This window comes from Leucoraja erinacea, chromosome 13, assembly GCF_028641065.1.
Source record: "Leucoraja erinacea ecotype New England chromosome 13, Leri_hhj_1, whole genome shotgun sequence".
NCBI lineage: Eukaryota > Metazoa > Chordata > Chondrichthyes > Rajiformes > Rajidae > Leucoraja > Leucoraja erinaceus.
The window spans coordinates 22165151-22171150 of record NC_073389.1 but is presented as its reverse complement, the minus strand read 5'-3'; the positions used below and the strand labels follow the sequence as shown (position 1 = coordinate 22171150).

Here is a 6000-nt window from a genome sequence, read left to right as displayed (position 1 = left end):
GGTACCCAACCCCCCGCCCCCCACCGCGTTGAGGGGAAGGGGTCCCTTTGTCTAGTCTACATTACTAAAAGTCTGATCTTGACCACTTCCTGTTGTTCTGTATATTGATTTTAGAAAAAATGCTGCCACTTACGGCTGTGATATTTGGCCATCTTACTCAGTCCCCCTCCGCTGCGCAGGATTTTTTTCATCGATGAAAAATAAGAGTTATTAGTGTTTCAAAAATGTTGAGATTCTCTCTCCTGAAGACCACGCCCCTTCCGGAGGGATTATAAAACCCAGAAGTGTTGAGTGCCTCAGTCAGTCTCTGCAAGATGGGGGAGCGAGAGGGTCACGTCTCTCAGTCTGAGCAATGAATAACATTGAACACATGTCTACTAAACTGTGAGTGGTTTTACTGACCCGTTGGTGCCCTTAATGTGGTTTGAAAATTTGGTTTGGAAATGCTAAAGCTGTGTTGCCTTTGGTTTGGAAATGCTAAAGCCGTGTTGCCTTTGGTTTGGAAATGCTAAAGCTGTGTTGCCTTTGGTTTGGAAATGCTAAAGCCGTGTTGCCTTTGGTTTGGAAATGCTAAAGCCGTGTTGCCTTTGGTTTGGAAATGCTAAAGCCGTGTTGCCTTTGGTTTGGAAATGCAGCTGTGTTGCCTTTGGTTGGTTTGGAAATGGATCTACGGAAGTCATTGCCACAGAAGGTTGTGGAGGTCAAGTCAATTATATTTTTAAGATGGAAATTGATACATTCTTGATTAGTAAGGGTGTCAGGGGTTTATAGGGAGAAGGCATGAGAATGGGGTTGACAAGGAAAGATAGATCAGTCATGTTGAATGATGGAGTAGTCTTGATGGACCAAATGGCCTAATTCAGCTTATAGAACATACGAGGATCGAACCCCGGTGTCTGGAGCTGTAAGGCAGCAGCTTTACCAACTACCCCACTTGCTGCCCTTCACATCCACCCTATCAAGTCACAATGGAAGGCCGGGAAGTGCATTTTCAAAAGGGGAGAGGGCATAAACGTGGAGTTTTACCCTGAGAGATCCCTGATGTTTCAGAAATAACGTACAGTTACAAGAAATGAAACCAACAGGATTTTTGTGAAAGTAAATATATATATATAGCTTCTGGATACACAATTAAAAAAATATTCTGACAGTATGTTTAATGCAATACATTGAGACTAGAGGAACTATGCTATTTCAGTTAATTTTACACTGTTGTAAACAGAATTTTCAACAATATTCATATCACACCATGCTGTAATAAAAACATTTAAAAACTTATTTTTCCTGATATGTTAATGGAAATACCAGCTAGCAGTTCAAAAATAATTGACTAATGCTAAAATCATTTTAAAATAAATTTCAATTGAATGTGCAAACTATTAATTACAATTAGCTACAGTACAATAGTTAATTAATACTATCTGGCAATCTTGCTAATGAACAACATCTACACAAAGAAACACCATCTTTTAATGTTTATCTTGGTCCCAGTTCTTGCAAGTCTTCATTTGGAGCCAAACTGCTTGTGAGGAGGGGTTCAAATTTTATCATTTGAATGCCAAAGTGTCTTAAGCTCCAAATAATGTCCAACCCTAAAAAAAGACAAGCCACATTATAAATGAATAATATTAAGGGACCAAAATGTAATTTTATTCAGCAAAGTAACATCAGGAAATATATGGATAGTCAAAAATGCTGGAGGAACTCAGAGGGTGAGGCAGCATCTATGGAGCGAAGGAAATAGGTGATGTTTCGAGTCAAGGCCCTTCTACAGACTGATGTGGGGGTGAAGGGGGTGTGAAGACGAATGGAGACAGTGGGATGTGGGAGAGCTGGGAAGGGGAGGTGAAAGAAGGAGAAAGCAGGGACTACCTAAAATTGGAGAAGTCAATGTTCATACAGCTACGGTGTAAACTACCCAAGCGAAATATGAGGTGCTGCTCCTCCAATTTATGGTGGGCCTCACTCTGGCCACGGAGGAGGCCCAGGACAGAAAGGTCAGATTCGGAAAGGGAGTGAGAGTTGAAGTGCTGAGTCACCGAGAGATCAGGTTAGTTATTGCGTCAGAATGTTGCCGACTGGCCTGCTGCAGACTGCAGGAGTACGTGCCGAGGGATGCACTGAAGCTCGGTGCAGCCAATGCCAAGGCTCAGTGGGAGAGGACCACAGTCTAGGGTTCCTTCCACTGCTGGACATGGGGGGCAGGGTGCCGTAGAGACACCCCTCAAAATAAGGGAAGGGATTCCATGCCAGTGGGCCACATGAGTGGCAAGGGTGGGGGATAAATTTGTGAAATTTGAGCAATGTATGTAGACTGCATTGAATAATTTGTATAGCCACCGAAAATGTCAGATGAATTTTAAGTTATTGCAAACCGAGCGGAGGTGTTGGGCAAAGCGTACGCCAAGCCTACGCTTGGTCTCACCGATGTAGAGCAGCTGACACCTTGAGCATCGGATGCAATAGATGAGGTTGGAGAAGGTGCAGGTGAACCTCTGCCGCACCTGGAAAGACTGCTTGGGCCCTTGGATGGAGTCAAGGGCGGAGGTAAAGCGACAAGTGGAGCATTTCCTGCGATTGCAAGGGAAAGTGCCAGGAGAGGGGCTGGTTTTGGTAGGAAGGGACAAATTGACCAGGGAGTTATGGAGGGAGCAGTCTCTGCAGAAAGCCGAAAGGAGAGGAGATGGGAAGATGTGGCTAGTGGCGGGATCCCGTTGGAGATGACGAAAATGTCGGAGGACTATTTGTTGTATGTGACGGTTGGTAGGGTGGAAGGTGAGGACAAGGGGGTGTAGAAGAGACCCTGGTGAGAGCCTCATCTATAGTAGGAGAGGGGGACCCACATTCCCTAAAGAATGAGGACATCTCCGATGCCCTGATTTGGAACTTAAACCATGAAGTATGTGTCTGCTTTTGTGTGTGTGGGGCAACCATAACCCTAAAAACCATCAAATGTTGATGACATTGTTTATTGATTTCACCAGCTCAGATTCACCAGCTAATGTAAAACTTCTTCAAAAAGTGAAGCTTGATCCCCATGAGTAACAAGAAAAGGCCATATGTCCTCTTGAATCTGCCCTGCCATTCAATAAGACTATTGCTGATTAGACATTCCCTTATTGAGCCAACTCAGCCCAGAGCTACCATCCAACTCATTGGAAACCATTGGACTATCTTTAATCGGATTTTACCTCACATGAAACATTATTTCCGTTTACCCTGTATCTGTACCCAGTGGACAACTTGATTGATGCATAGTCTTTCTGCTGACTGGATAGCATGCAATAGCAAAGCTTTTCACTGGACCGGTCCATGTGACAATAAGCTAAACTTTATTCAGTCCAGCCCTCGAAGAATCTTTGATGTTTTCATCAGATTATCCTACCCGAAACGTCACCGCTCCATGTCCTCTAGAAATGCTGCCAGACCTGCTGAGTTACTCTAGCATGTTGTGTCTATCTTCAGCAACAAACTAATATCGTTTCCCTCTAACTGCAAAAATGTTCAATCTCAACGATTTTATGGTTTCTGCACGAATACTTCCTTTTTCATAGACACCTGCTGCAAGCAATCATTAGTTCATTTGGATCTCTGGTGCCCCATGGTGGAGGCATCATCAGGCAGACTCAAGCGGCTAAGCAGCCAAATGTGTTAAAAGTTTCACACACAAGTTTTGACATAATGCAAACAAACTATCTGGAACAGTCAAGCCATGTACCTTCTGCGTAGGCTTATTTAATGATAAGGTGAGGCGGAACAGTGCCAGAGACCCGATTTCGATCGCGACTATGGATGCTGGCTGTATGAAGTTTGTATGTTCTCTGTGTGACCATGTGGGTTTCCTCCTACACTCCAAAGACGTACAGATTTGTAGGTTAATTGGCTTTGGTGAAATTGTGAATTGTTCCTAGTGTGTAGGATAGCACTAGTGTATGGGTGATCGCTGGTCGACACTCAGTGTTTAGTTTAGTTTAGAGATATAGTGCAGAAACAGGCCCTTCAGCCCATCGAGTCTGCATCGACCAGTGATCACCATATATATTAGCAATATCCTTCATCCACTAGAGCCATTTTTACATTTACATCAAACTAATTAACCTACAAACCTATATGTCTTTGGAGTGTGGGAGGAAACCAAAGTTCTCGGAGAAAACCCACGCAGGTCACGGGGAGAACGTACAAACCCGATACCAACAGCAGTCGTAGTTGGGATCGAACCTGGGTCCCTGGCGCTGTAAACGCTGTAAGGCAGCAACTCTACCACCGTGTCATCGTGCCGCCCTAAAGGTCCGAAGGGCCTGTTTCCATGCTGTTTCTCTAAAGTCTAGTCTATAAAAGGGGTATTTGGGCAAGTGATGAGGGGGGTGCAACCATTTTGGTGGGAGATTCTGACTGTGGGGAAAAAAAAAATGACAAATGAACTACAGAGAAGGAAAATGAGAAGCTGTTTTCTTCAGAAGTAAGAGTGGTATAAACATATTTTTATTTAAATAGAGGAAGAGTGCAGAAAGCAAAATACTTATTTTCCCATATCGCTTTTATATAAAGTGCCAATATAGTTGCCATCATGATTACATGCCAAAGATATATAACTTGCAAGTGTAGGCTGGTAGTCCATGCATGCCATTAATACTATATGGTGATGGTGTCTGGGGCACATGCTCCTATGTCTCCTGTCACACACCAGCCCCAAAGTGAAAGGAAAGTATTTTGAACACTGAATGCACCAGTCCATCTAGTGAAGGAAGAGAGCTGCACTACTGCATGTTTTTGAAAAGGGAGTGGGTGAGTGAGTGGATGGGTGAGCGAGAGAGAGAAACAGCATGCGAGAGAGAGAGAGCATGTGAGAGAGAGAGAGAGTGCAAGAGAGATTGGAACAAGCTCTTCAGCCCAGCAATCCACACCAACCATTAGTTCACACTGTTCACACTGATTCTATGTTATCTCCCTTTCTCATCCACTCTCTACACACTATGGTCAATTTCACGGAGGCCAATTAACCTACAAACCCACCCATTGAGGCCATGTCATTGGGTATTTTTAAAAGCAGAGATCGATGTTCTGGATTAGTAAAGGTGTCAAAGGTTATGAGCAGAAGAATGAGTGGAGAAGGCAAAATAGATCAACTGTGATCGAATGGCGGAGAAGATTCAAAGGGCTGAATGGCCTAATTCTGCTCCTATGGCTTATGAACTTAGGATAATAAGGTGTCACATGCAATTTGACATCTGCATAGTCCTGGGTTTACACATAATATTCAATTGTGTAAGGAATAAAATTTTTAGTCTGCAACTTTTTAATTTAAAATTCCTTTTGTTTTTAAATATTCATGAAGTAAATTACAGCACCCACATATAAAATTAATTTTTGATGACCTCAGACATTAGAGCTTAGTTCACCATTAAAAACTCACTAGGACCTTCTGTAACCATGCATGATTTCCAGTGTATGTTACAGTGAAGCTTGCTTGCTGAAAGCTTAAGTTCACATTTGTTTAATTTATTTCATCGTCACTGCATACAGCCCAATTTGTAAAGGAAAATCAGAAAAATAATAGGAATGCTGATGTTTCTACATTGTATATATATGCACAAAAACACACTTGGTTACAAACCTTGAAGCACTGACAGTGAACACCATTGATATTGCAAACAGTATTATCCCAAATCAAGACTATTATGCAGCTTGATATAACTCAGCATGTCAGACAGCATCTCTGGTGAGCAATAGGTGACGTTTCGGGTCAGAGTCATACAGTGTGGAAACAGGCCCTTCAGCCCAATTTGCCTACATCGACCAACATGTCCCATCTACACTAGCCCCGCTTGCCTGAGTTTGGCCTATTTCCCTCTAAACCTGTCCTATCGATGTATCTGTCTAATTGTTTAAATGGTGCGATAGTCCCTGCCTTAAGTGGTGCGATAGTCCCTGGTCAACTCATCCCTTCCCACCCAAACCACCCTCTCCCCAGGTACTTTCCCCTGCAACCGCAGGAGATGC

General features: G+C 43.2%; 1 protein-coding gene across 1 annotated transcript in view; it reads right to left on the bottom strand.

The window, feature by feature from the left end:
* Positions 1-777: 777 nt before the first annotated feature.
* Positions 778-6000, bottom strand: part of LOC129702670 (nectin-1-like) — a 29674-nt gene continuing 24451 nt past the window's right edge. The window contains exon 5 of the mRNA XM_055644569.1: positions 778-1592. The gene's annotated coding sequence lies outside the window, so the exon portion shown is untranslated. The remainder of the gene's footprint in view (positions 1593-6000) is intronic.